The sequence below is a fragment of the Pistacia vera genome, unplaced genomic scaffold (assembly GCF_008641045.1).
Source record: "Pistacia vera cultivar Batoury unplaced genomic scaffold, PisVer_v2 Contig900, whole genome shotgun sequence".
Taxonomy (NCBI): Eukaryota; Viridiplantae; Streptophyta; class Magnoliopsida; order Sapindales; family Anacardiaceae; genus Pistacia; species Pistacia vera.
The window spans coordinates 137220-156197 of NW_022196780.1; the positions used below are offsets into that span (position 1 = coordinate 137220).

The window sequence follows — 18978 nt, forward strand, 5'->3', positions numbered from 1 at the left end:
CGGTTTCTTCAATCCTGAAGCGACCTTAGAAACCTTACCGAGTAAGTGCCATAACCTTAGCCAGTTTCGTTATTCACATGCAGCGAACTGTTTTGCTAACGATGTTCGCATGCAGCGACCATGCCTCCTAAAGTGCCTAGGTCGCAGTGACCAAGGGAGTTCACCTTCCCCAGAGTTCGTTTCATCGGACCAGCCAGGCGGCTTCCAGTGGTCTCCCTGTCGGAGGGACTCCGACGGGTGCACCGGTTCGACCTACAGGTGCGCCTCAACCTACGGCTGGTCGCCCCAAGTAGAAGACAATGGCCCAAAAGTCCAAGAAGAGGAAGCAACTTTGGGCTGAGGAGTCAGAATGCGAGCCAAAGGGTTTAGGCATTCAGCCCGAGAGGTCACAGCCGTACTAGGCATTCTGCTTGGGAGGGTCTCCCAGGGGCGCGACTAGTATTACCATCACTTTGGAGGGTCCGCGAACAAGGCAAAGGGAGGCTGCTGATCTTGGGAGGAGACTGGGCAAGGAACCAGCGGGCGAGACGCTATCTACTGCGGGCACGGGCACGCCCGTGCTGGACTTTATGGGGCAACTTCTGGAACATTTACAGCCGGTGGTGTTTACACTGCTAGAGTACTAGCTCACGGAAGCTTCGAGCAGTTCATGGCCTCCAACCCCATGGATCTTATGTCCACGTCCTTTCAGTACCTGAGCCAGGTAAAACAAATCATCCTCGGTGAGGACTTTTTATGTTTCCTTGCTTTTTTTCAATAGAAAGGAAATTAACTCTTTACTCTCTTCATTACGTAGGCCCTGCTTGCCATGCATTTGTCCCTACAGAAGGTTCAGCTGGGGGCTACTAAGGGGCTAGTCGAGCTGAGAAAAGAGAACGTACGGCTTAAACGGGACTTAGAAGTCACACAAGCAGAGAGGAACCTATCCACCATTTAGACGAATCAATACCTGTCTGAGAGGAACGCTGTCTTCGCTTGGTGGATTTTTAGAAGGCCGAGCTAGAGAAGCGAGGAGAGGAAGTTAATAGTTCCAAAGGACAGTGGCCAGGCTTACCAAAGAGGCTGGTGAGAAAGAGCTGGAGTACGAACGACCTCCGAGCGGGCCTTGTGAGCAGAGTAGGAAAAGGCGCAACTGTGGGAGACTATCGAGAAGCAGAGGTGGGCGCTTGAGGCTGAACTCTAATTCACCCAAGTTCATGTCACTTGTTGACCGAAGAGATGCAGCGACAAGAATTAGAGATTGAGAGTAGGGCTGCCGACTGGACGATCCAGTCTATCTATGCCCTTCGACCGAAGAATCCCACCAGCGATCTGACCGACCTCCCGGAAGATTACCAAGATATCCTCACCTCTATGGCGCAGGCCGAGGATGAGGAAGCAGCTCGGGGACCTGATCCGAAAGAGGAGCATCAGGAGGAGTATGTCCCAAAGGAGCCTGCGGCAGGCCAGGTGGTTGGCGACTAGCCTGGGGATGTTGAGGTCGCACCTCCCGGTCCTGGGGACGACAACCAATGATTGCCTCTGCTTTTGTACTGCTTTTCATGTGCTCGCTTAATACATACTTATTTATTTTTATAAATAAAGAGATCGTTTCCTTAATCATTTCTGAGTACTTATAATTTTTCATACCCCGCAAACGTTACACATGTGGACACAAGGTCGCTTTCTAACTGTTTACAATAGTATTTATACGGATAACATTTTTGTGAACAAAACTATATACATGCAAGAAAAGATATTACAAAAGAACTTGTGTTATTTACAAGTCTTGAGAAAAGTAAAGTCTTTACAAGAGAATAAAAGTGAGTTTGGAATTACTGGTAATATGGGCGGAGATGTTCAACATTCCAAGCTCGCGGTACTTTGGAACCGTTCAGCCTTTTGAGGTGATAAGTCCCCGGTCTTATTACTTTGGCGATGCGGTACGGGCCTTCCCAATTCGGCCCTAATACTCCCGTACTCGGTTCTCTTGTACCGAAAAAGACTTCCTTCAGAACAAGGTCATCGACCTGGAAGTCTCTTCTTCTAATCTTAGAGTTGAAGAACCTTTTCATGCGCTGCTAATAGGCTGATATTCTTAGCTGAGCCTTGTTGCTATGTTATTAAACTAAATCCAGACTTACGCGCATAAGCGCCTTATTGTCTGTTTCATCGAACAGGTCTCTCCGAAGTGAACTAGTTCCTACCTCCACATGGATCATTGCCTCGCAGCCATAGACTAGCGAGAAGGGTGTTTCTGAGGTAGAGGTTCTCAAAGTTGTCCTGTATGCCCACAGAACTTCAAAGAGGTTGTCAGCCTAATTACCCTTGGCAGTGCCAAGTTTGGTTTTCAGAGTGTGCTTAACGGTCTTGTTGACAGCTTCAACCTGACCATTTGCTTGCGGTCTCGCGACTAGGACAAACTTTTAGTAGATACTCAGCTCATCGCAGAACTGCTTGAATATCTCATTATCGAACTGCTTTCCATTGTCAGAGATAAGGGTATGAGGAATTCCGTAGCGGCACACAATGTTCTTGAAGACAAAGTCCTTGAGTTTTTTGGTGGTGATCGCGGCCAAAGGTTCGGTTTCGACCCACTTGGTGAAGTAGTCTATCGCGACCACCGCATACTTGACTCCTCCTTTACCAACTGGCATAGGTCCATGAGATTGATTCCCAAATGGAGAATGGTCAGGGACTGGACATGGTTATCAGTTGGTGGGAAGGAGCTCGTGATATGTTCTCGAACCGCTGGCACTTGTCACACTTTTTAACAAAGTTGTAAGTGTCTTCTTGGAGCAGGGGCCAATAGTACCCTTGACAAACAACTTTGTTGGTGAAAGATCGTGCGACGGTGTGGTTACCACAGATCCCTTCATGTATCTCCCTCATGATATAGTTTGCTTCCTCATCGGTTACACATCGGAGGAGAGGGGCACTAAACCCTCGCTTGTGTAATTGATCCCTATAAGTGTGTATTGAGAAGCTCTGGTTCGCAGGGTTCTTGCCTCGATCTTGTCGTTGGGCAAGGTCCCATCTCAGAGATACTAGATGATTGGGGTTATCCAGGAAACTGACTCGGTCACATTCACGGCCTGTTCAGGTGAGCTGATACTGGGGGCCTCTATGAACCGAACAAGAATACTCTCTGGCGCATCTGAGTCTAGCGATGAGGCTATCTTTGCCAAGGCATCAGCGACAGAATCACTGTCTCTGGGAATCTGCATGATCATGAAGTGCTTAAATGGCTTGAGTGCAGCCTTCGCTTTCTTCATATAGTCGATCATGTTTTCTTCATTGGCTTGATACTCCCCCAAAATCTGGTTTACAACCAGCATGGAGTCACTGTGGATACTGATCGTGGTTGATCCCATTTCTCTTGCCAATCGTATTCCAAAAAGCAGAGCTTCATACTCAGCTTCGTTATTGGTTGCTTTGAACCCAAACTAAAGAATGCCATGAATACGAGTCCCTTCGGGATTGAGGAAAAAAAGGCCTACTTCGGCTCTTTTCCTATTCGATGATCCATCAACGTAGAGGCTCCAGGTCGATAGATTTTGGACGATTTCCTGGGTGACTTCGCTGGCCTATTGCTCAGATTCCTTAACCAGTTGATATAAGAACTCCGAGATGAAATCAACAACAGCCTGCCCTTTGATGGTTGCTTTCGGTCTGTACTACAGATTGGTCTGACTTAGTTCCATGGCCTATTTGAGCAACTTACCTGAAGCCTCTGGTTTTTGAAAGACTTGCTTAAGCGGGTAATTGGTCAATACATGGATTTTGTGGGCGTGGAAGTAACGTTGCAACTTTCTGGAAGCGACTAGCAAGGCATAAGCCAATCACTCCATTTCCAGATACCGCATCTCGGCGTCTAACAGACGCTTGCTCGCATAATATACTAGCCATTAGACCCTGTTTTCCTATCGGACTAAAGCTGTACTAACCATGTACTAAGAGATGGACAGATAGAGAAGAAGAATTTCTTGCAGAAGAGGCTTGGACAAGAGATGTGGCTTTTCGAGGTGCTCTGGAATGCCTATTCGCACTCAGGAGTCCATTCAAATTTCTTGTTGGCCCTGATTATATTAAGGAATGGCAAGTAGCGATCTGTTACCTTCGATATGAAGTGACTGAAAGCTGTTATTCTCCCACTAAGACTTTGAACCTGCTTTAGGTTGGTTGGACTTTTCATATCGAGTAGAGCTTAGATTTTTTCAGGGTTGATCTCTATGCCCCTCTGATTAACCATCTACCCCAAGAATTTTCCTGAGGATACTTCGAATGAGCATTTGAGAGATTGAGCTTCATTTTGTACTTCCGGAGTATGCTGGACATCTCAACGAGATGTGCTATGTGATCTAAAGCGATATGCAATTTGACCAGCATGTCATCATCATAGACTTCCATCGATTTCCCGATCTACTCAGAAAACATTTGGTTAACCAATCGCTGGTAAGTTGCTCCAACATTTTTCAGGCCGAAGGGCATAACCCTATAATAATATAGCCCCTAATCTATAACAAAGGAGGTATGCTCTCCATTCGGTGCGTACATCAGAATTTGATTGTATCTCGAGTAGGCATCCATAAAACTCAGCAGCTCGTGCCCAGAGGTGGCACCAACGAGTTGATTAATTCTTGGCAAGGGAAAGTTGTCTTTCGGACAGACTTTGTTAAGGTTGGTGAAGTCAACGCAGGTCTGCCATTTACCGTTGGGCTTCTTTACCAAAACCGGGTTGGCAACCCAGCTTAGGTAGAGCGCCTCCCGGATGGATCCATTCAGAAGGAGATTATCTACCTCAACTTTCAAGGTAGCATATCGCTCCGGATCCATTGCTTGTCTCTTCTGGCGGACCGGCCTGGCCTCACTATCAATGTTCAGGGCATGGCAAATGATATTCGGCATGATCCCGACTATGTCGACATGAGTCCATGTGAACACGTCGATATTTTCCCTCAGGAAGCTGGTCAAGTCGCGGGCGAGCTGGGGGTTGAGATTACTTCCAATTCTTATCACCCAGCTCGGCTCGCTCTAATCAATTGACACTTCAGACAGGTCCTCAACCAGCCCACTGGAAGGGCATTCCTGAATACGAGGATCCATATTATCCTTAGCTGGACCAGGCTGCGGTTCGATCAGGCTAATCGCCATTGCCTATTCAGGGATGCCCAGTGGACTACTTTTTCCCTTACACGCCATCTGCACTGCTATTACATTGCAGTCGTGAGATGCACGTTGAGATCTGCTAACTTCCCATATCCCCATCGGAGTGGGGAACTTCATCTTCAGATGGTAGATCAAGGTGACCGCTTTGAAGTTTCTTAGTAGAGGTCATCCCAAGATGCCATTAAAAGCGGACGGACAGTCCACCACTAGGAACTCAGTGATTTTGGTCACCTCGTTGGAGTCACCTAGGGTGACCGGGAGTGAGATCGTCCCTTTGGGGATTAGATGATCCCTGGTGAAACCATATAACATGATGGAGGCAGGCTTCAGATCAGCCTCATCCAAATTCATTCTTTCAAAAGCTCATTGGAACAAGATGTTCACGGTGCTTCCGTTGTCCACCGGCATTCAGTGGATGTCGCAACACCCTATTTGGGGCGTGATGACGAGAGCATCGTCATAGGGATGATGCAATCGAACCACGTCTTTTTCGGAGAAGGTGATTTCCTCCTCTCTACGAACCTTAGATGGTCGCAACGTTGTGTTCATTACACTGATGGGGTCATGATGGGCTGCGCGAGCATACCTTTCTTGGGTACCTCATGAATTCCCTGTGAGGTGTGGTCCTCCAAAGATGATTCCTACGCTGTAGATACCCTTGCGATCACGACACTTCTTGCCTGGTTCCTCCTGGTTTTTCTCCCATACGAGAGTAGAGTCATCAAAGTACTCTTTGAAGTGCCTCTGCTTGATGAGGTCTTCAATTGCTTGCTTAAAGGCTCGACACTCATCGGTGTGATGCCCATTATCCCTATGATAGTGACAATACTTCTTACTGTTTCTGGCTGAAGGGGGATTTTTTATAGGCTCAAGCTCCCCAAGTAGGCCAACCTCTTCTGACTTATCAAGAATAGCAGAGACCGATGCATTCAGAGGAGTGTACTGACACTTGTTGCGATCGCGATGAGGAACTCAGGCGTAAGATTTCTTGGGCTCATACCGCTGTTTCTTCCCTTTTCGATGATCGTCATTAGCCCATCTACAATTAGCCTTCCTACTCTCCCCCCAACCAGGCATACTGTCCAAAGGACCGGGGTTGTGGCGGTTGAACGCCGCCATAGAGTTTTCAATGCGGAGGTACTTCTCCGTAAGGTTGTAGAAGCGGGTGAGAGAAATATCGTCCTCAGATTGCAGCTCTTTCCACATATCTGTCTATGGACAAACTCCCACGATGATGACAGTTCGAATGGACTCTTCGGGAGTGTGAGTGGTAGCGTGCCGAATGCACCAAATTAATTAACCTTACTAACGTAACTACTGAATTGTATAAAGGGCAAGCAAGGGTCGATCCCACAGGGAACGACTCGATTAATTTCTATATTCTAAAATAATAAAAACAACAGAAACGCAAATTAAACTCTAAACAGTAAACTTGACAACAGTAATGAAAGGGGGTTTGTAATCAAGGCAAACTAAAGTAAAACAGAGAAATAAAATATCAGGTTAAACAATCAGTTCTCGGTTCAATATCCACCTAAACATGCATTGGACATAAAGTAACCGTAACATTGTTCTATCTCGTCATTATGGAACTACTGACCCTAGGAAACAACAAGCTCTGTTACCCGAATTCTCCCTTAGTTTGTCACTACTGAAACAAGCTCTTCGAGTAGATACTAACCCTTGAACAACCTAGAACAAGCTCTCTAAATTTAATTCAATGGCAGCCTTAAGAATTAGGAGAATAGATCAATCTAAGCAACAATCACGCAAGCTCGGATTATTTAACTTAGGTTATGTTATTCAAGACAATAGACTGAAAACTTGTCCATAATCAGCTATCATCATGCGTCACTCGTTGAATAGAAAAAGGACGATTACGTATCACAATTCCTAATTCTAACAGGTAAATTCTGATTAAACAATTTAGCAGGCCAAAACTAAATCACTCAAACAAGAATCACAAACAATTAAAACAGAATAACATAAACAATTCCAATAAAAACGAGATTAAGAACAATGTTACTAGAGTCAGGTTACACCAATGACATGAAATTAGGCTTCAAAATCCCCTTGAACTGAAGAAGGAAATTAGCCGCACATCTTGATCTAGAACGCAAAAACTCTACAGAATTAAAACTCTACTGTCCTCCCCCCGTTTAACCTAAAAACTTCTAATTAAATAACATGTGTTTTCCTTAATTCTTCCCCAAGAATCACGGAATTTCTTTCCTAGACGTTTCCCAGAAGATAGACTTCCAAATTTGATAAAATCTGATCAGATATGGATTCCAAAATTTGTCTCCAGCTTGCACCAGGATTCTCGTAATGTAAAAGATCTTTTCTGGGCTCCATCACTTCATGAAAATTGTAGTCCAGGAGTGGAGATGAATCTGGGCTTTTGAATCACCCGTTTTCGATATCTGACGCTCCAGTTAGGCCCGTTCAAAGATTCAATACTCAGCTAAGGAATCCTTCCGCGACTAGGATTCCAGGTCCGGTTTTGCAACAACTACTGAGAACACAAACGAACTCTGATTCTTTCCCATAATACCTTCCTGAAAAGATTGATTCGTCTACTTTAATTTCTCTGAAGAACACTTTTACAATCGAGGAATCTAGCTCCCTAAAAAACCTGAAAAACGTAGCACTGGTCAGAATAACGAAAAATCTGGAAAATCTGGAATTTCCTAATCTTTTCTCAATTATTTCCTAAAGTCTATCCAAATATGCCAGACTTACAAAATAAGCTCTAATCAGCTCAACTAGGCATAAATCATAACAAAAAACATAATATGGAAGGAATAAAAATATATAAATTACACTCTTATCAAATTCCCCCACACTTAGCTTTTGCGCGTCCTCGGGCAAACTAATTCAAACACTAAAGAAAAGCTACACTCAGGTCATATCCAGAACACCATCGTGATGCATAAGCAACACTATTTAATCCATGCATATTCATACCTAGCTTAGGAAGCAACAAAGAAAAAATACAGTAGAGTTAATGACATTCGTATCTCTTCATCATTTTCCACAATTACCCTCAATCAGTCAATGAAAACAAGAAGACTAATCACAACCAATTCATGTACAACTCACCCCTCAACTTTTCCTCAACTGTTTCTCTTTACTACTACAAACTGGGTAGCAAACTAGAACTTTTTTTCTTTTTTTTTTTTTGAAAAAAAATGAGTGCATTTTATGCTCCATCTCATTTCATGGTTGTGTTTATGAGTGAGTGCGTTTTACACTCCATCTCGACTCACCACATACCTTTCTTTTCTCCTTTTTTTTTTTTTTTTCTGTTTGCTTAAACCCAAATTTAGGACTAGCTTAAGAGAAACATTTTTTTTCTTTCTTTTAAGGGTTGTTATACACTCCTCAATCATGCTTCGTCACCAAGTTCACCCAACTTCTCAAGACATATTGTTTCAAAACTACAAAGATTCAAATATGATTAACTCTATTTTATGAAATATTGCTAACATCCTAAGTCAAGGAATATGCTAAACACAAAGTCAAGTTATTATTTCATGCATTACTAGACATTCAAAGACATGACTTAAAGCATAAACCTTCGTAAAAACAAAAACTCTTTTTTTTTTTTTTTTTCTTAACATAAACAAACACCTAAAGCCTAACTTCTCCCGCACACTTAAAACTTACATTGTCCCCAATGTAAAACCCAAATGAAGAGACGGGCAAATAAAACAAATAAAACGAAAAGAAAAAAAATGGCAAAACTAAAAAAAAAAACTAAAGTCAAGGGAAAAGAAAATCAAATCTGAATTCTTGGGTTGCCTCCCAAGCAGCGCCTTTGGTTAAAGTCGTTAGCCCGACTCCATGGCATCATAAATATTAAAACGAATTACTTCACCATCAAATTCCATTGTGAGGGTACCATCATGAACATCTATTTTTGTCAGAGTTATATTTAGGAATGGTCTTCCCAATAAGATAGGTGCAGGGTCAGGAGACGAAGAATCATCCATATCCATAATGTAAAAATCAACTGGAAACACTAACTCATTGACCTACACAAGAACATCTTCAACTACCCCTTCAGGGTATGCATTGGTGCGATCAGCCAATTGGATAATAACACCAATATCTTTCACAGGACCTAGATTTAATGAAGCATAAATAGATCTTGGCATGACATTAATCGAAGCTCCTAAATCTACCATAACTCTCTCAATTCTGGTGTTACCTATCTTACAAGGAATAGTAAACATACCTGGATCCTTGCACTTGGGAGGAAGCTTTCTTTGGAACACTGCTGACACATTTTCTCCCATTATTATCTTCTCATCACCGTTCAACTTCCGCTTATTGGTGCATAGCTCCTTAAGAAATTTTGCATACCTTGGCACTTGTTTAATTGCATCCAATAGAGGTATATTCACTTCCACCTTGCGAAACATCTCCAAAATTTCTTTATCCTTCTCTTCTTTCTTTGACTTCGCGAATCTGCTAGGAAAAGGTAAAGTATTAGACTGAAGTTGAATTGAAGGGTTAGGAATTACCTTTGATTCAGTTGTAACCTTTTCTTTCTCAATTTCATCTTCAATCTCTGCTTCCTTTGCTACACTTGGAATGTTCAGATTTGGTTCTTCCACTTTCTTGCCACTTCTCAGCGTCACTGCATTCACATTCTCCTTTGGATTCACCATTGTTTAAGAAGGCAACTTCCCTCCAACTTGAGCCTCTAAACGACTTATAGCAGTTGCCATTTGACCCATCTGATTCTCCAGACTTTGAATACTAGATCTTGTATCTTGTTGAAACTGTTTGGTATTCAAAGCAAGGGACTTAACTATATCTTCCAGGGACGAGTTTGAACTCTGTGATGCAGGTTGCTTCGGTTGAAAACCTTGTTGTCGTTGTTGTCTATTCTGGAAGAAATTCTGTCCACCTCCTACTTGTCTATTTCCTCCATAACTGAAATTCAGATGATCTCTCCAACCTGGATTGTACGTGTTGGAGTAAGGATCATGTTGCCTCGGTGGTCCAGAAAAGTTTCCTACTGCGTTGACTTGTTCAGTCCTTTCCTCTTGAAGTGTTGGGCACATGTCCGTTTGGTGTCCCATTGTCGAACATATCCCACAAGCTTTTACTTGTTGCGCATTCCCTAAAGCCAATTGTCTAACAAGAGAGGTAAGATCAGATAATTGTTGTTCAATGGAAGATGTACTTACCTCATTCACCCTTTTGGTTGGCGCATCATGTCTTGTACCAAACTGTTGGGAATTGGCAGCCATGTTTGAGATTAACTGTTTGGCAACTTCAGGAGTCTTATCTACCAAAGCACCTCCACTTGCTGCATCTATCATATTTCTTTCCATAGGCAGCAATCTTCATAGAGATACTGAATTAGCAATTGATCATTTATTTGGTGGTGAAGACAACTTGCACATAACTTCTTGAATCGCTCCCAATATTCATACAACGTTTCTCCATTATATTGCCTTATCCCACATATCTCTTTCCTGATGGTGGCAGCTCTAGATGCTGCGAAATATCTTTCTAAAAACATCCTTTTCATCTTGTTCCATGTTGTGACTGTCCCCGATGGTAAATAATAGAGCCAATCCTTTGCATCATCCCCCAACGAAAAAGGAAAAGCTCGTAACTTAATCTGCTCCTCTGTCACTCCAATTGGTTTCATGCTTGAATAGACAACGTGAAACTCCTTTAGATGTTTGTTTGGATCTTCACCTGCACGACCATGAAATGTAGGCAACAAGTGAATTAGACCAGACTTCAATTCAAAAGCAACATCTAAAGTAGGGTACTGAATACACAAAGGCTGCTGATTAAAATCAGGGGCAGCCAACTCCTTTAATGTTCTGCCAGCAGCCATCTCTTCTTCTATCTCTGAATCTGGATCATTGGATGAGCTGTGGGATGCTGAACCAAGGCTATATTTAGATCAGGAGATGAAGAACTTGCTTGACGTGACTCTTTTCACAACTTCCGTAAACTGTGTTCAATTTCTGGATCAAATTCCAACTCTCTTGTAGAATTGGATCGAGTCATAAACCACTAAAATCACAAAATTAAGCCTAAGTAAATAATAATACAAAAATAAAAAATAAAATTTTTTCTTAATAGCAACGAAAATTAGCTAAAAACTCTATTAAATGATCGAATTTGACAACGACAGCATGGGGCTAGAAACAATTTCTAGTCTTGCTCAGAATGTCATTTTCTTCGAAATAGGTACTTACAACACTCCTAGTTCAACCAAAATTTCTCTTAGGAATAGTACTGAATAGTACTACTGTTCATGTTGAATAGTGCTACTGTTAAAAAAAAAATTCTTTCTTTTTTTTTTTTTCAAAAACCTAAAAATCACAATTAAACAAAACAAAATAAAATAATAATAAAAAAAAACAACTAAGCACTGATTAAAAAAAATCACAAAAAACGTAGAATATATAAAAAAGAAATCCACAAATACCATTCCCCGGCAACGGCGCCAAAATTTGGTAGAGTGCCAAATGCACCAAATTAATTAACCTTACTAACGTAACTACTGAATTGTATAAAGGGCAAGCAAGGGTCGATCCTAGAGGGAATGACTCGATTAATTTCTATATTCTAAAACAATAAAAACAACAGAAACGCAAATTAAACTCTAAAAAGTAAACTTGACAACAGTAATGAAAGGGGGTTTGTAATCAAGGCAAACTAAAGTAAAACAGAGAAATAAAATATCAGGTTAAACAATCAGTTCTCGGTTCAATATCCACCTAAACATGCATTGGACATAAAGTAACCATAACATTGTTCTATCTCGTCATTATGGAACTACTGACCCTAGGAAACAACAAGCTCTGTTACCCGAATTCTCACTTAGTTTGTCACTACTGAAACAAGCTCTTCGAGTAGATACTAACCCTTGAACAACCTAGAACAAGCTCTCTAAATTTAATTCAATGGCAGCCTTAAGAATTAGGAGAATAGATCAATCTAAGCAACAATCACGCAAGCTCGGATTATTTAACTTAGGTTATGTTATTCAAGACAATAGACCGAAAACTTGTCCATAATCAGCTATCATCATGCGTCACTCGTTGAATAGAAAAAGGACAATTACGTATCACAATTCCTAATTCTAACAGGTAAATTCTGATTAAACAATTTAGCAGGCCAAAACTAAATCACTCAAACAGGAATCACAGACAATTAAATCAAAATAACATAAACAATTCTAATAAAAACATGATTGAGAACAACGTTACTGAAGTTAAGTTACACCAATGACATGAAATTAGGCTTCAAAATCCCCTTGAACTGAAGAAGGAAATTAGCCGCACATCTTGATCTAGAACGCAAAAACTCTCAAAAATTAAAACTCTACTGTCTTCCCCCCATTTAACCTAAAAACTTCTAATTAAATAACATGTGTTTTCCTTAATTCTTCCCCAAGAATAACGGAATTTCTTTCCTAGACGTTTCCTAGAAGATAGACTTCCAGATTTGATAAAATCTGATCAGATATGGATTCTAGAATTCATCTCCAGCTTGCACCAGGATTCTCGCAATGTAAAAGATCTTTTCTGGGCTCCATCACTTCATGAAAATTGTATTCCAGGATGTGTATATGAATCTGGACTTTTGAATCACCCGTTTTCGATATCTGACGCTCCAGTTAGGCCCGTTCGAAAATTCAATACTCAACTAAGGAATCCTTCGCGACTAGGATTCCAGGTCTGGTTTTGCAACAACTACTGAGAACCCAAACGAACTCAGATTCTTGTCCATAATACCTTCCTGAAAAGCTTGATTCGTCTACTTTAATTTCTCTGAAGAAGACTTTTGCAATCAAGGAATCTAGCTCCCTGAAAAACTTGAAAAACATAGCACTGGTTAGAATAACGAAAAATCTGGAAAATCTGGAATTTCCTAATCTTTTCTCAATTATTTCCCAAAGTCTATCCAAATATGCCAAACTTACAAAATAAGCTCTAATAAGCTCAACTAGGCATAAAACATAACAAAAAACATAATATGGAAGGAATAAAAATATATAAATTACACTCTTATCAGTGAGCTACCTTATGGAGCTCCCTATAGAATCTGTCAATATAAGATTGGAATGGCTCATCCCTCTCTTGCCTTATGTTGCTGAGATAGCTTAGAGGCATCGAAAACTTCCTGTTCGCCTGGAAGTGTCTCAGAAATGTCGAGCTCATCTGAGGCCATGAGCTAACTAATCCTGCTGGGAACGACCTGAACTATCGCTTGGCATGAGAAGTAAGAGTTACTGCCAAGCAACGGCATTTTGCCAAGTCAAAGACTTGGTGGAGTTCTGATAATCTGTAAATTATACAGTTTTTATTTGATCTTTTTGTCAGATTTCAGGTACTTTCTAGTGCATTTTTACCTAAATTGGTGCTTAATTCTTTACTTTTCGTGTTTCAGGTTAAAATGGACTTTTTGAGCAAATAAAGACAAAATTGGATAGTTTTGACTCAGAAATTAGCATATCTCAGAAGATAAGAGAGTTCCGGAGCAGGACAAAGCACGATGAAGCTTGTTCCCAAGGAAGAGAGCCAAGAATCGAAGAATCGAACGAAGAAGCAAGCAGAGTGGCAGTTCTGTAATTTCAGAACTTTTGAAGGAGCTTCGCCCCGGCGAAGAAATTGTCTTCGCCGCGGCGAAGTAAGTCAGAAACGATTTGGGATTTCTTCATTCTTCGCCGCGGCGAAGAATTCTTCTTCGCTGCGGTGACAGTCAATTTATTTAGTTTTGTAAACGTACAGTTTCGTGTTGTGCGTGTTTTGGCTGGGTTTTGGACTAAGTATAAAAGAAAAACTTAACCTTTTGTTTAAGGGATCTTGAGCTTTTTAGGTTTAGCCGTTTTTACACTTTTCTTAGAGTAAAGCTTTGAGTTTTTCGGATTGTTTAAAGGAGAAGATTCAGATTTTGACTAGAAGATTCATCTTTTGGGGAGATTTCTTATCTTTCATCTCAGTTTCATTATGTTTAACTTGTTTATTTCTGTTTTTCGTTTTTGTAGTATTAATTTAGCTATGAACTAATCTTTTATGGGTTAGGGTTTTGATTGTAGTTTGGATTTTAAATGGGTTAAGTATTTTGATTGTGTTATTTCCATGTGAATAAGCTTTGGTTGTGTGTTAAACTGAAATTAAATGCTGTATGTGATGAACATGATGAGATTGAAAAAAAATTCATGTTAGGCATCTTGGATAATCACCATTATAGTATTGGATGCTAGAGATAGATTCAAGAATTAATGAAATCAATTTAGGATTCTTATGCTTAATGAATTCAGAATTATTAACCTTCAATTTGTTGGGTGCGGAGTGTTAATAAGGATGAATAGGAAAACATAGCCCGAGAGGGTATGTTTAACATATTAGTGAATTCGATTTACAATCATTGCGCATGAATGTGAATATAGTGTAATTTTAGGTTTAACCCATAAAAATCCAAACGAAGTCAAAACCTTGCCCGCTTTGTTTAAAGTGATATTCAGTGTTTCATCTTGCTTTCTTAATTAAGGTTTAATTCTTTGTTTAATTTCATTCTTGTTTTTCATTACAATTTGCTCCCACCAATCCAATCGATTGCTTCAACTTGATAACGTTAGGAAACTTAGTGCTTTGCTAACAGTCCTCGTGGGAACGATATCCTACCCATCACTTTATTACTTGAGCGACTAGTGCACTTGCTAGTTTTGCATGTTGTAAGAAACACGCATCAAGTTCCATGAGGTCGTTGAACTCGTACAGATGATCTTGCGGATCGAAATTCCCATCGAATGCTAGCATGTCGGGCATTCTGAATCTTGACGGGAGAAGGGCGACTAACACTGTCAGAGAAAAGGGAGACGCCTCTGTGACCTGCCCTTGCTTGCTGAGCCTTTAACTGATCTAGGGCTCGCTGTAGTTCCTCAATCTGAGGCAGCGGAGCCATCTGGGGATTGCTTTTCGCGATGTAGGTTCGACCCTCACGGTTGCGATTGAGGAAAGACTGTAGATCGGATTCTCCTCACCTCAGCCGGCGGTCCCGACCAATCTCGACACACACTGGTTAGAGTCGTGTGATGGCGCTGAATGGTTCGGGGGACCTTCCTAACCTCCGCGGTGGTGCGAACCAACCCACGGATGGTGGGAACTTCCCGTGCGACGACGATCAAAGTCGTCATTTTGGCGATAATGGGAATCTCCCCGCCTTGCACTTTTGTGGGAGCACTCGTGCGACGTGGCACTAGACGGCTCAGGCCACAACATGTCACCGAGTCTCAATGCCACGGGTATTCTACCTGAGGTACGATCGGTGTTCGATGGTCCCTCGGAGCCTCTAGGTCCGCTGTGTGCCACTTGTTTTCCCTTTCTTTAATGCGCTGCAATGCATGTGTTATGGGCTTTTGCCTTTTTCGGCGCTTTCATGCGACCTGCAGGCATTTTTGACGATGGCACCGCCTCATTTGATTCAGGTGGTATGACCCGATCCAATCGGTCCAACCTTTGCTTGACCATTTGGAGAGTACTGTTGAACCTCTCCAGGTAGCTCATGATGGCTGGGTCAAGCTGTGAGCTTGAAGGGATATCCCCCACGATATTTTGTGGGGCTGAGGGCACCTCGGGAGAAGTGTCCTCTTGTACCTGGGGGATCTCTTCATCACTATGATTGGTTCGCTCAGATTCAAATCCGCGAGCCATTTGTTGTAGTGAGATCGATTAGTCAGAGATTCTCCTGATGAAGAACAAGTACTAAATCAAGCCGCCCTCCTTCTAGCGCCAAACTGTTGATGCGTGATTTTGACACCAACTATTCGCACGTGAGAAATGCTGAGCGGACTCAGAAGTCACACATGGTTATGGGGGGGTTTGATTGAGTAAGGGATGAAGAACAATATTTAAAGTGGTTCGGATGCTCAAAAGCCAAATCCTACGTCCACTAGTATTGTATTAATGAGTGAAGTCAGGTCGCATTCAATGAGCGATCTATAGCTTAAGAAATACAATAGGGGGAGAGAGAGAGAGAGAGAGAGAGAGAGAGAGAGAGAGTATACTATTTTAGAGAAAAATTAGCTAATCCCACAAATGAGAGAGGAGTCTTCTATTTATAGTAGGATGAATTAAGGTAATGATCACTAAATCTGTGAGGGGGGCAAATGTCGTGCAAATCCTTCTTTGCGTCCCATTACTCACCTGCTCGAGTGATTTCCTCGACTCGTGCAAGGATTGGACACGTGGACCTTTTCTAGCCTTTCGCCAACCTGGTGCATACCCACTGCACTGGCAGAGCATGTTTCTCATGTCATCATGCGACATGGCTACATCTGAGTGGTTGTAGAACCTTCTTAATCTCCAACCACCCATGCTAACAAGGCTCGGTGTTATCCCTACTTTCTCATGTATAACAATATATATAAAATAACTCAAATAAGTCACATTGAATAACAGTCATGGGCCTTAAAACTTCTTGGATTTCACAATTATGATTTCGTATAAAATAATAAGAAGGCGTACCTTCAGTTCACCATAGCTTTTCTTCTTCCAGCCCGAAACTCAATGATGGTTTTGAAAATAATATGAAACTGTGTTTCTCTATTTTCAGCCTTCTTCTATTCAACAAAGCACTTCAATACATGATAGAGAGCAATGCGTTCTGTTTCTTTTATAGGCAGAGGGAGGACCAGTTTCTTAAGGCTACATTTGTAATTTTCCTTTTAATTATCTCATGTTTTAGACCAATTACTGATATTTATTAAATCATAAATAAATATCCTTTACTATGGCACATTCTCCCAGTTGGCCCATGTGGCAAAATTATCATTTTTGGTTGAATAAATACAACATAATGCACATTACACATCATTATTAAGTATAGACTAATAAGAGTCATAGTGGTTTACATAATTCCTTCTATGTACCACAATATTAGTTTTTCTACTTAACATGATCTATTGGTGAAAAGCTCAATAATGGTCCACTATAATGTCTCTTATCATAGACCAAAGAGTAAACGATTTTTTCCCACCCAAAGAATGGACTAATGACACTTTCCCATCCAAAATGGTTCAAAATATAATTTTACTACCAACAATAAATTTTCGTTAGTAAATTTAGTTGTGATGAGGGTAAAATGGTAAAAAATTCATTAAAAGAAAGGACAGAACGGTTAGTCAATACTTTGCATGAAAAAATCAAAAAATTTAAATTCAAAGTGTAGGCAACTGTAGGGATGAATGGTTGCCACGGGTTTTTTCATCCTTCTCCTCTCATTCTCTTCTCTTTCTTTCCTATTTTTTTTTTCTTTCACCCTTCTTTCTTTCCTTAATGTTTTCTTTCTCAGATCCGAACCAAAGCCAAAACGGCTAGTCCTCCCTCAATTCTCATCTCTTCACTACGCCTCCCACTACCTCCCCTCCGCTGCTCCGCCCACCTACAATTTCCTCGCTCCACTTCCCCACCACCTTCCCTCCCTACATCTCCCGCATAGCAGCACCAACCCACCCACTTCACTTCTCACTGTCACACCACACCCCTCACTTGCTCTTCAAAACCCACTCACACACCGTCCACCCCTGCTCGCCGATTACCACCTACAGCGCTGTGATAGTTGTTCTGTATTTCAAGTGATTGTTGTTCTGTATTTTTGGATTTTCTTGTTGTGGCTTGTTTTATGGACTAGTCTGGAGTTTGTATTGAAGTTTGGGTGTTGTTTGGTTGTTTATTTAGAGTGTTCTTGTGTTTGTTCTGGCCGGATTAACCTATCAGTCACCTCTCCACTCCCCAGCCCAACCTGCACACCACCTATTCGTTAAAAATCCCCACCCAGCTAACTTCCCCTTGCCGATTTGATTGGATGGTGAGAAAATTGAAGACTTTTGTTTTAGAAGGGAATTATGATGAGAATTGTTTTTAGGGAGGCTTTCTTTGTTGACAAAAATAAAATGTTACTGGAAATGTTATTCTTGAGTAAGTAAACTGAGAAGAAAATGATTAATAAAATTTAAAAAAAAAAAATGAGAAGAATTGATATAAGAAAAAAAGAAGAAAATGTAAATGAAAGGGAGAAGAAAGTAAGAAGAAAGAGAAGAGAAGAAGAGATGGAAGAAAACGAAAAAGAAAAGAATAAACAATTAGGGTTTTTTTTAAATAAAAGAGGGGAAGAATGAATTTTATTCTTAATTTATATTATATGAGGGCATATTAATAATTTTATATTTAAAGAGTGTATATTAGTAATTCACAATGACAAAAAATAAAAATAAAAATAATTTAAGCCAAATGATAAAGGGTATTTTTGTCTTCACACTAAATATTACTGAAGTTAATAGAAATCATTAAGGGAATATAACGTTTGGGTAATAAAATTGTATTTTGAAACGTTTTGGGTGAGAAAGTGTCATTAGATCATTATTTGGGTGGGAAAAGATCGTTTACCCTAGACTAAATAACTAAAACATTAATGTGTTTACCAACAAAACATGAATTCAAGATATCAATAGATATTAGAAAAAATACATAAATGATATCAAAATGTCAAATACATAAATATCATAGAGTCATTAAGATTTTTCAATAATGCCCATCCTTTCGACATGTCTAATAAATGCCTTTGGAGGCAATCCCTTAGTTAACAGATCCGCAACCATGAGATTAGTGCTAATATGTTCAATTGACACTTTTTGTTTCTGAACTTCTTCTTTAATGTCAAAGTATTTCACTTCCATATATTTAACTCCCTTTAAATACTTGTCGTTTTTCACAAAGAAGATAGTTGTAGAATTATCACAATAAATTTTTAGTGGTTTGGAAATACTATCGACAATTCCAAGTC

At 40.7% G+C, this 18978-nt stretch overlaps 1 pseudogene; it reads right to left on the reverse strand.

Annotated features, from left to right (window-relative positions):
* Positions 1–8981: 8981 nt before the first annotated feature.
* On the reverse strand, positions 8982–11014 carry LOC116119710 (annotated as a pseudogene).
* Positions 11015–18978: the final 7964 nt, after the last annotated feature.